The sequence below is a fragment of the Protopterus annectens genome, chromosome 5.part0, assembly GCF_019279795.1.
Source record: "Protopterus annectens isolate FY-2018-M chromosome 5.part0, PAN1.0, whole genome shotgun sequence".
Classification (NCBI taxonomy): Eukaryota; Metazoa; Chordata; order Ceratodontiformes; family Protopteridae; genus Protopterus; species Protopterus annectens.
In genome coordinates this window covers 561,782,533-561,807,515 of record NC_056735.1, presented here as the reverse complement: position 1 = coordinate 561,807,515, position 24,983 = coordinate 561,782,533, and positions in this window count along the sequence as shown.

Genomic DNA, 24,983 nt, shown 5'->3' with positions numbered 1-24,983 from the left:
CCTTTGCATTCATAATTAAATGCATTTTTAGATGTCTGGCACATGTCAATTGTTGTGAGCTGCTCTGCGAAACATAAATAAAATTATTATATATGCATACATTGATATTCAGCACTTTGACAGTGCAGGGGGTGTGTTGCTCATCTCTGGACACAGTAACACACTACCTACATTGATTCAATAACTGTGTTACAGGGCTCTCCCTCAGTAACCTGCCTTCATTAATATGCAAGGTGCACTACCAAGGGGGAACTGCATACATGGACCCAGTACCTTCTGTGTAGGCTGTACACTATGCCCACATGGATTTTATTAAATCTGGGGGATAGTGTCCAAAAGGACTGAGCTAGTTTTGAACTTGCTGTTGCAGATACTCAGTTGATTTTAAGACAATTAAAATCAATTAGCAGTATGCTCTTATAGTGCTCTAGAAACCTTTCCAAACATTTAATACATTCTTTATGCTTGTTTATTTTCATGCTGTATGATCTATGACAATATTAATTATTTCTGTTAATGCCAGTGATGTCTATTACCATTATTTCTAAGTAAAATCAATTTACATTACTGTGTGTTCTTCCATTAAATAAGAACATTATTCTTCCCCTTCTATTACTTTCTCATCTACTTTCATGCTTTGTATATCCAGGAAACATATCATTTCTGTTTGAACATTTAACAATTACAATGATGTCTAAGTTTCCTTCTATGGCTTTATATCATAGATCAGTATGCATATTTCCAATTATCTGAGTATTCAGGAAATACAGTTCAGAGTACTACCAAATCTGTTACTTCTTCATGTTTGGCAAGCGGTTTACTAAGAAAACTAAGAATTTGTTTGAGAAATTTCCAGAGAAAAGCCCTGTTCCATAGTAACTCTGATGTAGGCCAACCTTGGAGAACATTCAGTTGTCATTTATAAATAAAACCTATCACAATGAAGATCATTGTTTTGGAACAATTGAAAAAGTAGAGGTCACCAAATTAGACGATGGAGGTTATTCAGATAAGATCAGAAATACATCAGTAATTGAAGGGTCAATTATTAAATGAACTGCTACTCACATGTGCGTGGGGGATAATGAATATAGAATAGCTTTATGTTAGCCTGGAGAAGAACCTGTAGCATATGGATAGAGTGATACAATACCTAATTCTATCATGTTTGGGCATGGGATGACACAATGTCTTTAAGTAAACACAGAAAGACTAGTTTAGGAAGCAATTTCCTCATTTCTTGTTATACAACTGCACAGGCCTAATATGCTGATCTAAAGTTCTGTGGCCTTGATGGAATACTTCTTGTTCATCATGAATATTAGGTCCAAATATTTGCCATGCACTCCTCTTCATCACTTGGTGATAGGCATTGCTAAGGAAACAGAGGTGTGTAACTCTCTTATAACTGAAAAATAACTTTTTGTCCTCTTTATTGAGGATATGGCCACTGAGACAGCAGTACCATCTTCTCCTTCAATGTAAACATTATCCATATTATGCAACTATGACTAGTGGTTTCACAAACTATGTCTAGATCTGATTAACTCCAGAAGCCATAGACATCAACCAGAGTACTTATTCAGCTTTATTGATGTAGAACCCACCCAGCAGAACCCCTGGGGTCTACTTCCTAATAGTTAACCATGTCAGTCAAGTTAAAACATTCTAGAAATATAGCTCTGGCTTCCTGACATTCTCCCTGTTAGTGGTCAATATTTTACTGACCTTGTACAACCTAAGACATTGCCTTTCCCTCTCGAGTCACTGAATGATTCTCCAACTTCACAAAATGTATGATGTTAGCTGATAGTTCTTCTACACAAGCTTTCTGAACTCCTATAATATCCATCCTGTAGCTTTGGCATCTATGCTATAGCTTTCCTGACCTAGCACATTTCAGCTTATCCAAGAAAGCCTTCTATGAGCATTACCTAGATGGATTCCTTCTTCATTGTGATAGCACCCCTTATATCATTGTGTGATTTACAGATACTCCAATGAATGACACTGGCTTCCATCAAGCCACTTCTCCATGTTTTCTTGATAGTGGTTCAGGCCATCAACAGGCTTCATTCAGATTCTGTGACCTGGTAGTCCTTGCAGTAGTGCTAAAGTCTTCTCTGATAAACAAATTAGACCTATTATATGAACTTAGAAATATAAAAAATGGTTGTTTGTTACTGTTTAATAATTATTTTTTCTGTTTTTCATAATTTATTCATTTTTTTCACACAATGGGTTTCTGTACTTAAGTATAATGGAGTTTACAAATACTTTCCTTGAAATGAAGATCTGACCAATCAGATTAGTAGCTACATCAAATATCGTCCATGCATAGGAAAAAGCAAGTAAAAACCACCTAGACCTCACATTCAATAGCATACTCTTAATATCTCACAGATTTCAAAATCCAACTGTCACAATCCTTTATATAGTGACTTATTAGAAAAAAAATAAACACTTAAATACTGAAAATAAATAAACAAATAAATAAATGAATTGATAAATAAATAAGCAAGCACACCCCTTAACCAGGACACACCTTAGGTGAAGTGGTACCCAGAGTGAATGAGTCAATGGAATCTCCCACTCTCTCTTTTCCACTCTCTGTTTCACTTGCATTCTAACCTACTACATCATTCAGGATACTTATTTCTATATTTCGCACATGTTATTGTATTATTCAGCTTTTTGTTTATCCATGCCCATTTAGTATACCCTAAATGAATCAGGCTGCACTGTAATAACTGTGGAGGAAATAGCTGAGTTATGATGGGAGTCTGGGAGACACTGGATCCCCAGAGACCAGGTGGCTTATAGATGCTCTGAAGTACATTTTTAGTTATTTTCTAATGATTTGATTCAGTGATGGAAGGAACAAAAATCATGAGCAAGGAAAGAAATGCAGTCTTCCCCTTCAACGTAGCTTCTTTTCTATAATTTCAACACACTCTAGCTAGCCAACAGTGCCTATATAAGAACTGTGAATAAATAATCAATGGGCACCTAGAAGAAGTGTGGTTTTAGATTCTCTGAGTTGCATTTTATAGCTATTTTCCAAACTTTTGATCCAATAATGACCTATTAAAAAAGATCAAAGAAATAAAGTCATATTTTTTCTTTCTAGGAAAAAATAAGCTGTGACTGACAAAACAGCAGTTCATAAACTCAGAAGTCAAGGAAACATAAAAGTTGACTCCCCCCCCCCCCCTTGCAAAAAAAAAAAAAGAGAGAGAGAGAGAGAGTTACCTAATCTGTATTACTAATGGGTTTGGTAGGGATGAAGATACATATGACCAGAGTCATATTTCAAGTAGCTCCAGTCAATACACACACATCTATCTCTATCAGTTTATTTAAATCTATCCATCTTATACACAAACACACACACACACAAACATACACACACACACACACACACACACACACACACACACACACACACACACACACACACACACACACACACACACACAGACACACACATACACACACACTCATGCCTAAGGCCAATTTAGTGTGTCCAATCCACCTACAGCATGTCTTCGGGATGTGGGAGGAAACAGGACCACCTGGAGGAAACCCACATGGCCACAGGGAGGACATGCAAACTCCACACAGAAGGCACCCCAGCAAGGATCAAACCAGAGAACCTCTTGCTGTGAGGTGGCGACACTAACCGCTTTGCCGCAGCGGCCACCCATAGACAGCTGTATATGTCATTAATATTAGATTGTCAGGAAAGTAAAAAAAAATAGTCATATTAATGTATTCCAACTTGTTGCTTCAAAACAGTGTATTGAACCTAGGCATACATATCTCTGTAGTTTGTCAGGAATTTTACAAAAATAATGTTCACTCTGTTCAGTATCTCCACACAAGCTATAAAGACATCCAATGCACACTTCAGAGGTTTAATTACAAGGAAAACTAAAGAAGTAATGACCATTCTGTCTCTATCACCCCAAAATGAACTACAGTGACCTGTGCACAGATCTGAGCAGGGCTAGTTTTATACTAGATTAGGTTTAGGGTCAAGGCCACTACTAAGCTTGTATCAAAATCCACTTACACAGCCTGGTGTATGGTGAGCACTAGGACACTAAAAACTATGAGGATTTGGATGTTCTGTGAAACATGTTATGGCTTAGTTTTTAAAGATAATGACTTGGTGTGTTTTTTGTTCTTTTTCCCTACTGTTACTCAGAAAAGAATTGCATTTATGCCCAACAATATTATGTGTATCCACAGATAAAACAATAGTAATATTGTTTTTTAAACACAAACACATACATGCACACACACACACACACACACACACACACACACACACACACACACACACACACACACACACACACACACACACATACACACACACACTCACACACCCCCACGCACACACACACACACACACACACACACACACACACACACACACAAGCACATGCACACACGCACACTCACACATAAATACAAACACTGCATACATACCTACAGGCAAGATGGAATAATCCAAATTCATCTACATCATATCGTTGGAGTACTGGAAGACATCAGAGCATGGGATAACCCCACACAGATACAGGGAGAGCATGCAGTCTCCAGCCAGGAGAAGCCAAAACCTAAGAATCTAACCAGAGCAATGTGGTGTGAGATGGCAATGCTGCTTACTGCATCTGTATACCAATGATCAGTAACATTTACACAAATTCTATTCCAACTTGACCACCAGAAATAGCCACCAGGGGTCCATGGAAGTAAATACTGTGGGGAGAAATAGCCAGGGAATTGTTATGGCTAGGCTTGTATAGGTTCTAGGGCCGATAGCCTAGTACCAACCTATGAACCTTTTGTATGAAATGCTGGTGCTTGTGATGGAAAGTGAGAGAAATTATGGCCAAAGTGTTACTCTTAAATGAACTGCAATCCCCCCACCACACACATAAATTATACCAAAGTTAGCTTTACACCGAGTTTTAGCAAATATATTTTTGACATTACCCCTTCCATACCAAGTCAATAACTACTGATTTATATTGATCAAACAGTACAAGAGTAATTCAGATGTATCCATAGATAGTTTCTATACTCATCATTTACATCCACTTTAGTGTGTACATCTCAGATGCTATATTGTGGTAAATAAATAAATAAATAAATAGATATGTGTCACAATAGTATAGTGTTTCAGCTTACAACACTCAAATGCATTCTAGTCTTTCGAAGCCAGATCAGTGTCTATTGAAAATGAGCAATTGAAAAGAGAGTTAGTTTCTTTTATCCAGAAACAGCTCCCATCCCCATCCAGTAGTTATACCTAATTCTTTTTGTACTTCAGATATCTAATTGTCAAAAATGGTGACCATGCAATGAATTTTAAATTTGTTCCTCACAAACAGTAGCCATACATTAAAGTATTCCAAGTTACATTACCAAAATCACATTAATCCTGGAAAAGTAGAGTAGTGAGCAAACTGCATTTAACCATTTTCTGCACAGACTGTTACAATTATTACAGCCAATGTGCCTGTATACATCTCAGATGTCTAATTTTTATAAAGATAAAATAACTGTTCTCAACTTCTTAGTGAAGCAATTAGTTACGAAGCCAAAAATATTGGGGATACAAAGGCCAAAAATCAGGGGCATATTGATATATCATGCTTATATGCTTGCAGAGTTGATAGAATAAAATATTTACATATCATCCAATTTTTAAAGATATGATGTCATTAACTCAAAATTATATCATAATCTAATAAGTATAACCCTCTATGACTACCACAAAACCATATATTTTCCAATGAACAAAGCAACAAAAATAGAGGCTGTCTCAGAGACATTCACACCTCTCAACTTACTTGCTTACATTAAGAATCAGAGACACATTCAAGATGGCTGCCGTTTTGTGAGCACTGCTGAACTGCAGCTCTCCATTTAACCTGAGGAAATCTAAACCCTGAGTGGATACTACAAAGATTTTAACATCAAATATTTGATAAAATAACTTCAACTACATTTTACTATCCTGTATTAAGAATAAAAACCGGAAACAAAAAAGACCACAGTGAAAAACTTCTCAAAAGCCGATTTCACACTTCTAAAAACTAGTGTGGTCTCCTTTAAGGCCCCTGAGCCAGTGGTAAACATTACTCAAACCGCTGAATCACTTACAAATGCCTTCTACCAGCACCTACAGGACTGCATGGATCAGGCAATCCCAAACAAAACTAAGACTCTCTGTACCAAAGGCAAGCGTCCAGTCTGGTGGACCCCAGCCATAAACAAGCTCTACAACAAAAGGAGGAAGCTACTACAAGATAGAGCAAAATCATTGAAAGGTAAGACACCTTTGATCATTATAAGTAAAAAACTAAGAGCTCTCATAAAATCATCCAAGGCAAATTTTGAGAGGAAAATCACCAAGGACTCTAAAGACAATCATAAGGCCTTCTTTAGCTATGTTAGAAACCTAGGAGGAAACTCCCAGATATGCTCAGAATTAGTTCAAAATGATGTGAAAATTACTGAACCTACACACATTGCTAACATACTGGCTGACAGGTTCAGTGCAAACTTCTCCCCCCCCCTCCCCCCCAAAAGGAGAGATATCTATTCCAGAGGATTGTAGCCCCCAAACATCTCCAACGCCCAGGTGAGAACTGCCCTCACTAAGGCAAAACACAACATCCATGGGACGGATGGTGTCCCCGGCTGTGTGCTTCATGAACTCAATGAGGAATTAAACCCACAGTTAGGACAGCTGTTTAATCTTAGCCTCACCTCAGGATACATACCCAAGGAGTGGCGACGGCGACTGTGGTCCCACTTCATAAGGGCGGTGCCTCCACAGACCCTGGAAATTACCGCCCCATTAGCTTGACAAGCCTTATCTGCAAAGCCATGGAGAGGATCATAATGGAACTCATAAATAAAGACATAGGGAACTTGCAGACTTTGGATCCAACCCAGTTTGGCTTTGTCAAAGGCAGATCCTGCCTCTTAAACTTGGTTGACTTTTTGAGACAGTCACCAAGGCCATTGATGAGGGAAAGGCAGTCCATACAGCCTACCTCGACCTGGCAAAGGCCTTGACACAATACCCCACTCAGGTATCATCGAAAAACTCATCAGCTTGAATGTAAACCCATACATCACAAGATGGGTTGCAAACTGGCTAAGTGACAGAACCCACAGGGTCAGAGTTGCTGGAGCCATGTCAGACTCAAAGCCTGTCACAAGTGATGTCCCACAGGGCTCAGTCCTGGGTCCACTCTTGTTCGGCATCTACTTTTCTGAAGTACAAGCAAACATAGGAGGGTTATGGCTGACAAAGTTTGCAGATGACTGCAAACTTGGCGCCATAGTCGAAAACACATCTGACACAGATATCCTCCAGAAGGGCCTCACAGAAACGGATAACTGGTGCCAGAGCCATGGCCTGAAGTTAAACGCCAAAAAATGCATAGTCATACCCTTCGGGAAAAACAAGGTTACCCCTAGCTACCATATAGGTGGCAATCCACTGAGCACAGAAAAGTCATCAGGGATCTGGGGACCCAAGTTGACAGTAGCCTTCGTTTGACACTCATGTTGCTAAAGTAGTTAGGAAAACCTTCTATATCGCCCACCTGATCATGTAGGATTCACATCTAGATCAAGGGAGGTCATCGTCCCCCTGTACTCATCACTCATTAGACCTATGATTGAGTACAATGCCCCATTCGGAATGTATCTGACCAGACACCTGCTGCAGCTTGAAAGGCCCCAAAAGTTCCTCACCAAAAGGATAAAGGGTCTCAAAAATATGTCTTATGCTGCCCGACTGAAAGAACTCCAGCTCTATTCAGTCTCATACCGCTTGCTCAGAGGTGACCTGTGCCTGACATATAAGGCCATGTCAAACCCAGATTTGATGAATATGCTTCACCTCAAAAAATCTAGATCCCTCAGAACCACAAGGGCGGGAGACATAAACCTTGACACGGTTATAAATAGAAGGTGCTGGAGGGACAGATTCATCGCCCAGAGACTCCCTATGCTGTGGAACAAAATCCCGGTACATGTGAGGCAGAGCACCTCGCTGGCCTTGTTCAAGAGGAATCTTGACCAATGGATGGGAGATCACAGATATACCCCAGGGATTACTTCAGTGTCACTGCTTGACAGAGGTACAGAAAAATGATAGGCATAGTTTTTATTCAAACTAAAGGGGTGGCGAAAGCCACATAACTATGGGCTAGGCTTATAAATGCCCTTGGGCAGATAGCCTAGTATGAACCTATGAACCTATAAAAAAGGAATATATTTCACTGGATTACATCAGATTAGCTGTCTCTGCAGAGAGAAGTAAACAAAGGAATCGTGTGCTTTCTATAGTGCAAGTTTTTGTGTTTTAACAAGATGTCAAAAGAGGAAAAAAACATGGATATAACCACTACCAAAACAAAACTTTCGGAATTACAGTCGCCAGAAAAAGATGTGATTTCTAAACGGCAGAAAATTACTAAAATACAGGAACAACAGAAACCAAGGACTAAAACTAAACCTGAGCAAGCATTAAACATGGAAGACATCAGAAATGCTCGGATACCCATACAAGAAGCTCTGAAGGAACTGACTTGTCAAATACAAACATTTGGAAATTCATGTACTCAGTTGCTGGAAAGAATGGATAAGACGGAAGCTCGAATTTCTGAAAATGAGGATAAACTAACTTTACTTGAAAAAAAAACTAATCTACATGATGTGGATATACAGGCTATGCAAAGCAAACTTACGGACTTAGAAGCAAGATCCAGGAGAAACAACATTATTATAAGAGGGATTCCCGAATCTATTCAGTATAATGAATTAATTCCATCCATACTACAAATATTTGCAGTGCTTCTAAATGACTTTGATATGGTGAAACAAATTATTATTGAAAGAGCACACAGAGCTCTGAGAGAGTTACAAGCATCTAAATTTCCTAGACCTGTATATGTAAAAATACTTAATTATCAAGATGTAAACAGAATACTTACTACTGCAAAACAAAGTGGAGGCTATATCAGGTGGAAAAATAATAAAATATCCCTGACACAGAATCTACCTATACAGGTCAGACAAGCTAGACAGTCTTTGTCTCCATACTGCAAATTTCTTATTGACAAACAAATTAAGTTTCAAATGAAATACCCTAATATGATTATATTTACAATGGATGGGACTAAACATGCTATTTCCACCAAAAATGAGGCAAGAAATCTGTTTCTAAAAATTTTCAAGGCTTTACCTGCATCAGAGACTTGAATTGAACTCTCGTTGGGACTGGCATGCTGCTGAGGTCGGATCCATTGTTTACTGTGCCTCGACGACTGGGTAATCCTTTGTTTTCGTTTGTAAAGCTTTCGGCCTTTTCCTGAGTAATAAAACTGTTTGTTTTTGCTTATCTTGATTATCTGCACTTGTTTCCCAATGTTTTATGGCTTCTACGAACTGTTTTCGATGAGGAGGAAGACAGGAAATGCCTAAAATGCTATCGTGGGTGCAGATTTTGCTGTGACACTTCCGGGAGTCCGTCTGTAAAAGCGGTCCCCCATCGCAAATATTTCACAGGGTTTCCAGGCTTGGGAAAACAAAGGGAACTGTTTTAAACACTTTTTTGCTTATTTAACATTAAAATAACACTGTTGTATGGTAAATTAAGCACATAGGGACATTTTATATGCTTCCCTTATAAATGTTTATTTAGAATTTTGTAGTTGTATTATTTAGAGAGGGTGCAGGGTTTAGTAATGTTTGTATAACTATACTTGTCATTATAGTCTTTAATGTACTGTGTAGAGATGATAATCTATTATATTAATTAGTTAGAGTTTGCTTTAATATAAAACTATAATACTGTGAATTCATAACCAGGGATATTAGCAGTTAGTAGTTAGCTGTATACTTATTTTAGTATAGGGTTATAGTCTAGCATGTTTTTTTTTTCTTTTCTCTAGGTTATATTCGTACTAAAATGATAACTTTGTTTACACATTAAGTGTTTTTTATATGTTATTTCTTTTTCTTCTTGCATGCGGTTTATGTATAGATAGCTAATCCAATTATTAAAACTTTCTTCTTTCGCTTTATTTTTTATATGTACTGTAATATTATATTTTCAATATTGATTTGCTTAAATAATAGTTAACTAAGGAGCTGTAGATCATGACAGTGCTTGTTAGGGAATGTTTAGTTTAGGCTTTGTCGTAGTTAAGTTAGATTATATAGGTCTTAACTGTGGAACATGTTTGAAGTTTTATAATGTGGTGTTTTTATATTTGTTTCTTCTCTCAAACCTTTTGTTATTCCATGTTATACAAGACCTATACATGTCCTGGTCCGGGGTTATAGTGGGTAAGCACTGGTGTAGGAAGGGATATAAGGGTTGCTTCCAGACTATGTATGGTTTTGAATTTACTTTATTTTTTTTATGTTTTCTCTCCAAAACCTTCATTGTACAGCCAACCTTGGAAATGTGGGAATTAGACTCATGGAACGTTAAAGAGCTCCAGAACTTAAAGAAGAGGAAATTATCGTTACATGTTTTATTGCATGCTAAGGGCGTGGTTTATTTTACTTCAAGAAACGCATTTAATGAATGATCAATGGGTTGATATTAAAAAAAAGAAGTGGATCAAAGAAGTAGTAGCATCGGAAGGTAAGTCAAATAGTGCTGGGGTAGCTATTATTATTAAAGATCAATACAAGGAAAAAAAATTGGATTCTAACACAGATAAAGATGGGCGATGGCGCTACGTTATTCTTGCATCTACCCTATTTGATAAACCTGTTTTACTTTTAAATATTTATGCACCCTGTAATGATCAACAAATATTTATAACATCATTGTACTCAATTCTAACACAATTTGATAGATATTATGTAATTATTGGAGGTGATTGGAATGCTTACCGAAATCCGAAGTTGGATAGATCTTGCCCACAAAGAGCATTTAATAAGCAGGCTGTATTAGCACTGAATGATATTAAAGAGGATTTTCAACTTTATGACCCTTTTCACTATTTGAACAATGTTAATAGCACAAATAATTTTACATTTTATTCCCCATGTCATAAAATGTGGTCCAGAATAGATTTCTTTCTGATTTCAAGAACTTTGATTAATCTAGAACCTATAGTTGTTATAAATGCACATTATCTGTCAGATCACTCAAAAATCTCGCTGAGTTTTGCTAAAGAGGTAAAGGATACCTTGTGACAAAGAGGTTATAATTGGTCTCTTAACCCAAATTTGCTGAATAAGGAAGAAATAATACAAGAAATTACAAATTACCTTAAAGATTTATTGGCTGGCCTAAAGAAACAACAATATACCCCGGATATTGAATGGGTGACAGTTAAAACACAAATAAGAGGGATCCTTTTGCAAAAAGCTTCTTATTATAAAAAATACTAAACAGATATATTAAAAATTTAGAAACAAAAATTAAACTACTTGATCAAGAACTGATTCGGAATTTTAATGAACAAACAGAGAAGGAACTGCTTAAATGTCAAAAGGATCTCTTCTTAATTCAAAATAGTAGATTAACATTTCAAGAATATAAGACGCTGGTGAGGTACGCTAATCATGTTCAAACACGATCGAGAGCGTTAGCTAGGATCATTAATCAATCGAAAACAACAGTGCAGATTTCGGAAATACAATTTAATAATATTATATATTCTAAAACAGAGGATATCATTAATATTTTTGAGGGAATATATACTAATATTTATGATGGGCAAAAGGATATGTCCTCACACAGAATTTATGAAAAATTTTTACAATCAATTAAGTTTCCAAAAATAGGAGAGGATATTCAAAATGACTTGGTCAAACCAATATCCGAAGAAGAAATAGTATATATAATCCAACATATGAAATCACATAAATCACCAGGTCCTGATGGGTTGACAGTGGAGTTTTATAAAAGATTTGCAGATACTTTCGGTAAGATACTTTCAGTTGTATTTAACTACATAATTAGGAATAAAATTAGTGATCCTCATCTTAACGCTTGAAAAACTATTTTTATACATAAAGCCAATTCAGATCCTCAAAACCCTGATAATTATAGACCGATATCATTAATAAATGTAGACATGAAAATTCTAACCTCTATTATAGCATCTAGACTGAAGAAAAGCATGACTCATATAATATCCAAAGAACAGGCTAGATTTATGGCAAGTAGACAAACCAGTGACAATACACTTAAATTACATACTATGATAACACATGCTAAACAAAATAATTTTAATGTTTATGCCCTTATAATTGATGCACAGAAGGCATTTGATAGGGTTGATACAAATTTTTTGTTTGATCTTTTACCTTATTTTAATATTTCCCATGAGTTTGTTCAAATGTTACAAATATTATATAGTAATCCCTATACTACACTGTATATTAATAAAAGTTTCTCAAAAAGAATACAGATTAAGACTGGAACACGCCAGGGCTGTCCTTTGTCCCCTTTACTATTTAATCTTTATCTTGAACCTTTGTTCTTATATATTAAGCAAAATGTCTATAATAATGTCCCAATAATTTATGGAACCAAAATATTAATGGCAGCTTTTGCTGGTGATCTTAACATTTATTGTGCATCTCCAATATCAGATACTGAAAAATTATTGAAGTCTGTTAATGACTTTTCAGAAGTCTCTAACTATAAAATTAACTTGAAAAAAAACAATATCTTCCCTTTAAAAACACCTAAACCTTTTTCGCTATTACCTTTGGTCGGGCAGAAGTCTCTAACTATAAAATAAACTTGAAAAAAACCAATATCTTCCCTTTAAAAACACCTAAACCTTTTTCGCTATTACCTTTGGTCGGGCAGGTAACATTTAAAGAAAATATTAAATACTTAGATATTGAGTTTTCTACAGATAATAAAGACTTCTACAATAATAATATTAAAACAATTTGGGGCCAAATAATTTCTGATTTTGGGAGGTGGAAAAATTTACGACTGCCAGTATTAGCAAAAGTTTCAATTGTTAAAATGAATGTACTACCACGGCTATTATATATTTCCAGGTCAGCCCAACTAAAACTTTCGAAGACATTTTTTAAACAAATTCATAAAGAATTGGCTAAATTCATTTGGGAACCAAAAAACCCCAGGATTTCTTATGATAAATTAATGACCCCAAAAAATAGAGGAGGACTGGAGTTGCCTAATTTTGAAATGTATTATTTAATCGTAAACTCTAATAGAATTCTAAGAATTGCCAACTATGATATCACTAGTAGTAAGTGGACACCAACTTGGGTGATCTTGAATTATAAATATATTTCAAAGTTGAATATTAATCCAAAAGCAATACCTTTTTTAGGTAAAGATACTTTGAAATTATATGGGATTATTGAACACATTAAAACGGACATAATTTCTTTACAAGACTTATTTCAAGCATTAGATCTGGTTCAGCATATGATGGTTTTTCAACCCTTTCATAGGAATCCTAATTTAAAATTGAATAATCAATTAATTGATCTTAAAAAGTTTCCATGGATAGTTAATTTAACTTTGATTGATATATATAAATATCTTGAATTTTCGGCCAACCAAATAAGACAAGAATTTAGCCTACCTAAAAATGATCTTGTTATTTTCAGACAAATTAGAGAACTTGCTATAAGTTACTTTAAAAATTTTAAACCTGAAGATGAGACTGTGAATAGATGCTCTGATTTGTGGCAAGCTCTCCAACAGGATATTAAATATATAACAACAACAAATAAATTAATTAAAGAATTTAGATTTCATGATAAAGTTTTGTTATCAAACTATTGGGAAGAGAAAATCCTATTGACAGACAAAAGTATTATGTTAAAAGCAATTGACTTGACTATCAAATCTACTTCTCTTCAAAAATTGATATATACCCAGATGATGATATGGAATAATGCATATTATACACGCCTTACCCTACATAAATTTAACTCTAAAAACTCTTCAACCTGTCCATATTGTAAAAATCAACTGGCTGATCTTCTTCATATGTTCTGGAGCTATAAATGCATATACAAGCTTTGGAATACCCTTAAGATTCAACTTCAGAAGATGGGTTACCAAAGCACAACGTTGTCATGGAAATTTATGATTTTGCATATTCCCCCGAAAGAACTCCCTAGATCACAAAGTATTATATATATTAATATTTTTTTATTAATGAAGCTTTATATAGCCACGAATTGGTTAGACCCATTTAAAACATCATGGGAAAACTTTAGAGTTTTGGCAACAAGGCATATATTAGCTCATAAACTACTTTTAAATCCGCATAATAAAAATATTAATAATCCAAAAATTTGGGAACAGATATTTAATATTATACTAGCATAATACTTTTAACTTGAAGGTATTAACAATTATTTATATGTTTGGAGAGAATTTTGTAATCAAACTGTCTATTACTTGAAATGTTATTAATTACTCTTTGTTTTTCTTCTATTATTAATGTTTCACATGGGAGCATTCTTGTAAATATTGTATATTTGTTTGGTGTGATCGTTAGTGATATTAGTTAGTAGTTTTTTCTAAAAATTTTGTTCTTGTTTTTAATGATGTATGAAAATAATATAATAATAAAGATTTATTATGGAAAAAAAAAAGAATCAGAGACACATAAAAAATAATGAGGGAGCTGGAAAAAGGCCCTAAATCATGGTTAGTCTTTAAATACTACTGTAATTCCTTTAGAAGTTAATACAATATCAGACTTTGATTCAACATGCATTTTTCTGAATAGTAAATAGCAGAAACACTAATGTCTGGCATTATTGACTGACTGTACTTCGCAAAAACATTAATAGAACAGTAGGCTTTCAATTAAAATACATTGTCTGCACAATAAGATATATGGAATTCTAATGTCTGGCATTATTAACTGATAAATTTCTCAGCAATTTCCAAGAAAAATCAATGATTTTTATAAGTGAGCAAGTCAACAGAACAACAGGCTTTGCATTAGCATGTATTTTTTAACCAACAAAAAGTACAAAAATCTTTACTGACTGTCTGTAATCTTCAGAGATTAACCAGAAAAATCAAGGATTTTAGGAAGGAATGGACAAACATATGAAACAATACCAGGAGCATGCTACAAAATCAAAGACAGTTGAGAGGAAAGGGGGCATTCAGTAAAATCAGGGCAGCCGACACACTTGCAGGGCAAATAGAGTACCTGATTACCTGATTTGTTCTCCAAATGTGTCCACTGTCATAGCTGGTTACCTCTCTGGATTAAAAAAAAAACTTATCTCATACTATGACTGACTGCAGCTGCTGTAATCCCCCGCATTGACTACCCACGTCTGTTCACTATTTAAAATATTTGAGCTTTCTAATATTAAGTCAGCACCTACCACAAAAGATGCTTTTCATCTAGGGGCACATTTATTTATTTATTTATTAATGTAGTTACTTTACAAAAAAGTAAAGAACCAATTAAATAAATACTTAAAGGGTGGAAAGGGGCCACTAGGTAAGAGACACCCGAGGCAGCCATCTAATTCATTAATGAGTAATGTTGACCATGTCCCCAAGACAAATGCATTGCTAAGTCTGTACAAAAATACTTAAAAAACAAGAAATAGAACAAAACAGAATTCAGGATTGTGATTCAAATTATATCCAGTTTGTACCACATTATTAATGTGCGCTAATCCTAACCCTATGCCTGTCTCTGCTCTTAACATTAACCGTATACCATAACTGTAAAAAAAAATCCTTAATCCTAACATTACACAGGCACACACAACATGCAACAATACACACATACTCACACACACACACACACACACACACACACACACACACACACACACACACACACACACACACACACACACACACACACACACACGCACACATACACACAGACACCACACACACACACACACACACAGACACCACACACACCACTCAGTTTATCTTATACCCAAACCTCCTATACTCTAAACAGTCATGTACATACTCACACCCCCTAATGATGACATTTTGGAACATTCAAAACTATTAGCATTAGAACCAAGCACACACGCACACACACACACACACACACACACACACACACATATGCATACCCTCCCAATTCTAACTTCCTCATTTCGGCAATTAAAGCATTCAAACAAAAGTACATTTCGCTAAACGGCCACACACATAACTCTAGCAAACAAATAATTAGTTTCTCATTAGTGAGTAGATGATTCATACTCAATTCTGTTATACTGTAATCTTGCACCACTACAACTGACCAGCTGTTAGGTCAGCTAAACAGGCTGAACTTAACAGAGGACAACTAAATACAAGATAAATAGATATAGATAGAAAATGTTATTTTACAAATGTTGCTGTCATGTCATTTTATATTTAACTGTGGAATACATTAATCTTCTCTATGTATGTACTGTTTTGTTACATGTGAAGAAAATACTTACATAATATCTATGAATTCTGTGAAATCACATTAAAATGGCAGGTGCCTGAAGGGCCTACATCTCAACTGTCTAGATTTTCACAGAATGTCCAGATTTCTGCCTCATATTTTTGGTCAACTGTCTAGATATTCACAGAATATCCAGATTTCTGCGTCATATTTTTGGTATGTTACTCATAAAATGTGTGATTTTCTGGCAAATCACTTAGGATTGAAGTCATTAATAATAATATACATCTGCATTTCAGACTTCATAAACTTTACAAAATGAATGCTATCACAATTTCTGTCATTCTAGCCACTTTCTAAGTTTCTAAGAGCAATATTTAACATCTATCTCTTTTTTGGGGCCTTTGTCTCCCCAACATTTTAGGCTTTGTTCAGATTTCTTGAGCCAAGAGGTATGATGAAAAATGATATAATCTGTAAAGGAACATTTTTTGAATGCTGTAGATATGTTGGTTCCACTGTTATAACTACAATGTATATAAAATAAGCCTTTTACTGGATAACATGCACTATTTTATGTTAGCATTTATGTGTAATTTACAAAAAAAAAAAAATATGGGGTAAAAAACAAGACTTGCTTGAGTGACAATGCATCATTTAAAAATGGTTGGATGAACGAATAGGACAGAAGAATAAGAACCCAAATATCACAAAGTTTTCACAAGTAATTAATTATCCACAACAGAAAAACACAACCAGACTGTTGATCTTGGTTACAAGTTAAAATGTGTGCTTGTGTCCTATACAAGGCGGTAAATATAAAAGAAGCAAAAGAGACACTCCCATATTATAAAACTTTACTGGGAAGGCAAAACAACAATATGAAATGCCTCACTTATTGCATATAAACCATTTTTGGTACTGCATCCACTTCAGAGTATTCAGCATGGTCTTCATTCAGCAAAACAAGAGAGATATCTCTGTAGTATCACTTTAAGTCATACTCTCACTTTGCAGCCAAAATGTGTCCTTCATAAAAAACAGACACTATAAATATAAGACATAACACACTAAGTTATTTTTACGTGACACATAAATAACATATGGAAACATTATAGCTGAGATCTAAAATGTCTAGTGCATAGCCACATCATTTATATTTTTTAGAAAAAACATGAGGTCTGTATTCATTTGCTTACATATACTTGCAACCATTCCTTGTTTAAACTTTTATCCAGATGCAGTGTTGGTTAATCTATATTTCTGGTCTTTATGCTAGAGTGTAAATCCTACTGCATTAAACTTTTGACAAGCAATAAAAGCAATGATGTCTCTTAGGAACAATCCGTACAACACGTTATTGTTTCTACTTCACAACATTAAATTCAAATAGATGAATGAATACATTTGTTTCTGCCACCCCAGATCTCTTGCATTGTCTTATTCGGACAAGCAACAGCAGCAGTAAGTACAAAATAAATATATTATTAATAGGATTATTGATATAAGTGATTATAAAACCAAATCCCTGCTTAGAAGACTAATATGTTCTTGTAGCCATTTTAACAAAGGAAAACTCAGTCAATGTTGGACTCTGTGATTTAATCAGACTGAGAGCAGTGCATTCATATGAAATGCTTTTACCATGACAAAGAGAAATAAAGTGCAGAACATCTGTCATATGACTTGGGTTCATGCAGTGGCTGGAGAACTTACAGAGCCAGCTGATGAAAGATGGGACAAAGTGGACAATGTCATTTACTTATAACAGGAGATGGGCATTGGTATGGTCTTGCCACAGGAGTACCACAAGTGGAAAACTCACAATTGCAGCTGTATGTACAAGGGTGGCGTAGGCAAAAGCAGATCCAAATATTAATCTTAGTGTAGCTCATCCGAATGAGTATATGAAAGCACATATCATCTTTAGGCTGAAAAAATGGGAACTTCACCATCCCTGCCAGTCAATAGGGAGAAGGTTGTAGATACACAGAGCAAAAGTTCTTACTCAGATGGGAGCAGTCCAGAGGTGGGTCCTTAGTCTGTGTCTCTGGTCAGCCCAGTAGTGTAGAGGTGGGGCCTCAGTCTGTGTCTCTGGTCAGCCCAGTAGTGTAGAGGTGGAGCCTCAGTCTGTGTCTCTGGTTAGTCCAGTAGTGCAGAGGTGGGGCCTCAGTCTGTGTTTCTGGTCTGCCCAGTGGTGCAGATGTGGGGCCTCAGTCTGTATCTCTGGTCAGTCCTGTAGGGTAGAGGCAGGGCTTCAGTCTGTGCCTTTGGTCAGTTCAGTAGTGCAGAGGTGGGGCCTCAGTCTGTGTCTCTGGTCAGTCCAGTAGTGTAGAGGTGGGGCCTCAGTCTGTGTCTCTGGTCAGTCCAGTAGTGCAGAGGTGGGGTCTCAGTCTGTGTCTCTGGTCAGCCCAGTGGTGCAGATGTGGGGCCTCAGTCTGTGTCTCTGGTCAATTCAGTAGTGCAGAGGCAGGGGTTCAATCTGTATCTCTGGTAAACCAAGTTCATGAATGACTTCTGCTCCTTGTAGGGCTGGCTGACAGAGGGAATAGGAGGAAGTCACTACTTGCTGGCTCTCCTGTTCTAATGGGAGAGTGTGTGTATTGAAAATAGAATGCCTATGTGGCATCTGTTGAAAACTAACAGCCTCACAGTTTATCTGATGTTAATAAGTGATTTGATCCTGATGTAATTGCATTACTCACTTCCACACCTTGGGCTAAAGACCAGCCATGACAAGGATGATGGTTCCCAGGATCCATGCACATTGCCCCCTCAGAAACCCTACTCCCTGGGCCTTGGAGACAGTTACTGTTATTGATGAGTGTCCAAAATGTTTGAGGCCCAACCTCTGACGGGTCATATTCTTTGTACCTGATTAGAGCAACTGCAGGATCCAAATATGAGTAAGGGGGAAGAAAGTGAAACCACCCTGATGATGTGTAGGATGAGGAGATAGTGCATAAAAAAATAATTCTGATTCAGCTTACAAGACAGTGAATTTATGGCAGGCACATACTTTTGCTGGGGCATACATGAAGGCTTCAAACAGCAAATTACCATTGAAAAGAGGGATCTCTCCAAAAGATCCCATGTGAACAGTAGTCAGATTGGACTGAGTAAACAAGTGTTTATGGATTGCTGACCTTGTCATTTTGATCAGTCTGGGAAAGGGACAAAAACTAGAGTCATTTAGTATAAGTTACAGTGGGTGTCAGTTGTTTCGCTGACCATTTCTTAGTTGAATTTCAGGGAGGTCCAATTGTTTTTCTTGCAGTTATTTGTGATCTCAGATTTGGTATAGATAAGCAGCATGAGTTTTTCAGAGAAAGGTTTTTCCAGGATTACACAAAAGTATAAAAAGCTATCTCAAATTTATTATATTTAAACAGCAGAGTATGAGTGACAGACCAACATTGTACTTTGGAGATTAGTAGGATATTCCTAATGTTCCTACTGTTATGCAATCTCAGTGTTTGTATATTTAAGTGGTAGAGGTGTGAGGGATGTAGACCACCTTGTAGGGGGTACAGAGTTACTTGCCCACTGCGTAAAATGCTTTTTATGTTACTATATTTAACATGTTTGTTTTTCAATGGGAAATTCAGTTGACTATTTCACCTACATTCATTCTACTTTACCTTATAACATTTAATAAAGTGAGTACAAGAAAAACTGAAATAATCATCTAATTAATTTACAAACAGGAAAGTATTCATTAAATAATATGACTGGCTAATACAATTAAAATTCTTTATAACATAGCAACCCACTACAAAACAATTGAACAAGTAGCTTTGTAAACTGCCATAACAAATATCAATGTATTTTCAAACTGATAAAAGAAGAAAGAAACAGATACATAAGTAAACTGAAATAAAATATAATGCAAAATACAACAGAAAGAAAAAATGACCACACAATATGCATTACGATTAGTAACTTGGTTTCTGATCTTTACACCCAATAAATAAAAGTTCAAACCTAATTCAATACAGAAAATCAGAATATTGAAATAAATGTGTTGCAGCTGCAAGAGGCCTGGATGTTGTGAAATAATCTAGTTTTATCTCAAGAGAGGCTGTATCATTTTCAAATAATTTCACTCAGCTTGCTGATGTTATTTTTGTGATCCTTCTTATAAAACAAGAACGTTTATTTATTTATTGACTGATATTTGTTAACCGGGTTAGTCCAACTGAGACAGGGACCCATTTTCAGTGGAGACCCTAGGAGAAAAGCTCCAGAAATAATAGAAGTAATTATGATATTTACAAAATATTAAAGTAGGGTCACAGAAATCTAGTACAAGTCAAAACATTTGTGCACAGCAGTACAATGCATAGGTAAAATAACAATTAAGAAGTGCAATTTCAAAAAATTGAGAACAGTATATAGCATAGGCCAAATAATTAAAAGGTTTAGAGAATATTACACTGAGTACAGTATGAATACAGTTTGCTAGAGCAAGGCTTATGTGCACTTATTAATAGTTCATCTTACATAGCTGGCTTTGCATTTCAGTAGTGTCAGGCAACATGACATGCATTGTTTTTCTGTCACAGTTACTGCTCTTCTATGCTTGTTCTAGTCATCACCATCCAACTTAAATCATCTCCTGATACTGATCCTTAAAAAAAAGAAAGACAAAAAAATCCCTTTATACCTAGTTGACAATAAAAATGCACTATGTGATCTGAAGCTCTTTTCTTCTGAAAAGGGCAATGGAAAATTAAGCATTGTGAGCCATAAAATTCAGTAAACTTTCTCTCTGATACCAGTTCTGAAAGAGATAATTTTAAAATGCAGTTTTGCTTACTTTACAATTGATTTTGTCCATACAACAGTGAAGTTGCTCTGAAATGAGAAATGTGTTTATTTTTTATCTATATGTCCTGGCAGTGAGCATAAAAAGAAAAACAAAAAAGTATACATAAAAAAAAAGAAAAAAATCAAATCACATCAATTCAGCATTCAGAATGCTTGTCTCTTAGAACAGAGTTCCACGTGTAATCTGATTTTGTCTAATCACAAAAATAAGGGAAAGAAACAAAGAAACATTTCCACATGGCACATAAAAGGGGGAAAACTCAAAAAATACTGTTTAGCAGCCTCAGAAACATGGTTTGTTAATAATTCAGTTGTTTTTAGTTAAAACAGGTCACAAGAAAAAAGTCAATATAAGATTGCTAGAAACAAAAGCAACAATAATGTAGAATATACAGTGGATATAAAAAGTTTACACACCCCTGTTAAAATGCCAGGTTTTGTGATATAAAAAATGAGATCACAATAAATCATTTCAAAACTTTTCCCACCTTTAATGTGACCTATAACCTGTACAATTCAATTGAAAAACAATGCAATTTGCTATGGGAAAAAACATAAAAAATAACAAACATACAATACGCTGGTTGCACACCCTTAAACTAATACTGTGTTGAAGCACACCCTTAAACTAATACTTTGTTGAAGCACCTTTTGATTTAATTACAGCATTCAGTCTTCTTGGGTAGGAGTCTGTCAGCATGGCACATCTTGACAATATTTGCTCACTCTTCCTTGCAAAAGCACTCCAAATCTAGTAGATTGCGAGGCCATCTCTTGTGCACAGCCCTCTTCAGGTCACCCCACAGATTTTCAATTGGATTTAGGTCTGGGTTCTGGCTGGGCCATTCCAAAACTAATTTTCTTCTCGTGAAGCCATTCTTTTGTTAATTTGGATGTATGCTTGGAGTCATTGTCATGTTGAAAGTTGAAATCCCTCTTCATCTTCAGCTTTCTAGCAGATGACTGAAGGTTTTGGGCCAAAAGTGACTGGTATTTGGAAGTGTTCATAAATCCCTTCACCTTGACTAAAGCCTCAGTTCCAGCTGAAGAAAAGCAACCCCAAAGCATGATACAGCCACCACCATGCTTTACCGTGGGATATGGTGTAATTTTGTTGATGTGAAGTGTTATTTTTGCTCCAAACGTACCTTTTGGAATTGTGGCCAAAAAGTTCAACCTTGTTCTCATCAGACAATAACACATTTTCCAACATGCTTTTGGGAGACTTGATGTATTGCTCTGCAAATTTTAGCTGGGCCTGGATGTTTTTCTGTATAAAAAAAGGCTTCCATCTTGCAACCCTACCCTATAGTCCAGACATATGAGAATACAGGAGATTGCTGTCACATGTAGTACACAACCAGTACTTGACAGAAATTCCTGCAGCTCCTTCAGTGTTGCTGTAGGTCTCTGGTCTGCCTCCCTGACCAGTTTTTATCTTGTCTTTTCATCAATTTTGGAGGGACGTCCAGTTCTTTGCAATGTCACTTTTGTCCCGTATTTTCCCCACTTTTTGATGACTGTCTTCACTGTGTTCCATGGTATGGCCAATGCTGTGGAATTTTTTTTGTACCCTTCTCCTGACTGATACCTTTCAGCAATGAGATCTCTTTGATGCTTTGTAAGTTCTCTGTGAACCATGGCTTTTGCTGTAGCAGGCAACTGAGTAAATGTCAGAAAAATCCTACTAGGACAGCTAAAGTTTATTTGGGGTTAATCAGAGTCTCTTTAATTGATGGCAGATATGTACCCAAGAAGACTGAATACTGTAATTAAATCAAAAGGTCCTTCAGCAAAGTATTAGTTTAAGGGTGAGCACACACAGCAAAGTATTAGTTTAAGGTTGTGCACACTTATGCAACCAGCATATTGTATGTTTTTTATTTTGTATATTTTTTAGCCTAACAGATTTGTTTGTTTTTCAATTGAATTGTAGAGATTACAGGTAACATTAAAGGTGGGAAAAGTTTTGAAATGATTTAGTGTGGTCTCATTTTTTTTATATCACAAAAAACTGGCATTTTAACAGGGGTTTATAAACTTTTTATATCCACTGTATTATTATGTTTAGACACCTAATCATATGTTCATTCATATAAGTCAAAACTCTGCAGTACTTCAATATTTGTTTACTGCCTGGGCAAATCACAATGAGCCTATAGCCTTGTTTAGTGGGAAACAAAATGTTGATTGTATGTTATTTTAAAAAATATAGCAAGGACTAGAGGGTGATCTCTCTCTCTCTCGCTCTCTCTCTCTCTCTCTGCTTCTTATTACATACCATGGAATCATTAGTGAATAATGTTAGGTTCACCAGCATAGGCAGATTGTGAACTACTTTAACTGCTCACACAAGAAAATTACTTAGTAGTATAGCACCCCCCCACCAAACTTCACTGCAGTATGAAATATAGATTTCAAATACAAATGAGGACAGAATATGAAGTGTTCTCCTCTTCCTGCCATCAAAGGCAAGTATGTGACCTACTGAACCACTCACACTATAATTATTGATAAATACATGATATATTTTGAGTGCAAATGTTAGACTGGTGTTAAATAAAATCAAGAATTCAATACACAGGAGGTGCAGATTCAAAAGTTTACTAGTGTACACCAGGAGGCAAAAAACGTACAAGTACAGAATTTTGTCTGACATGAAACAGGAAGCACACAATTTTATATAGGTTTAACATTCAAGCTGTGCCCACCTTACTGATGTGGTATGTCACAGGGCATTTACATCACTTTAGCTTACAGTCCTCTATTCATTAAATCTGCTGATGCTGTATATTTTAAAAAACCTTTCCTCTGGTTACAATACGGCCTTGCTATCCACCTGGTCAGACATAATGTCTTTCTGTAAAGTTACTTCTTCAAGGTTTCATATCAGTTCGAATACAATAGCAGATTCAGTCTTTTAATACAAGTCTTTGTTCTCTGTTACACTTTCTCACACAGCTGCGTGCTATTTCAGTAATACATATACAAGGCCAAATCATCCCAGCAGGAAAGAGCAGAAGATTTCGTTATTTCAAACATTTAATTTCCTGACCCAGCAGATAATCATTTGTGAAAAGCATAAACATTAAAACTTGCCAAGCTAGCATCTGCCAGGGTCGAAGGTCAGCTTTGCTTCAAGCCACACTGCAGTTTCAAAACTACTTTACATTTAAACATGAATTAATCCTCTCTACTATGATTAATAGAATAAAATGCATTATATACTACTTTGTTTATAAACTAGCATTTCTCATATATTTAAATACACATTTTTCTAACATTTTCCCCCCTGTTAATACTTTTTATTTTATTTTGAAGTATGCATAGTGTCATTTCATTTCCCAACTTCTTCCACTTAGGATTTTCAGCTAGGTGAGTCATTCAATCTATACTTCAGAAAAAAATGTCATTTGAGATCAATTTTTTAATCTCAATATCTTGATACAAAGTTTCAGTAACAGATACATTAATAAAATCTTTGATTAGTCTTTTCATGCAGGGTATTCCACACCAAACACATGCTCCTATTAGGAGTATACCCACACACATGGCAATCAGAATATTCATTAGGATGGAACCCCACCCCCCAAATAGATTCTGGAAAAAGTTTGTCAGTGGGTTTGGGCCTGGTTCAGTCATGGCTGATACTTGCTGAATTACCTCTAGGTGATTATTAATTTCATGCCTGTTATTTGGTATGTATGCACAGCA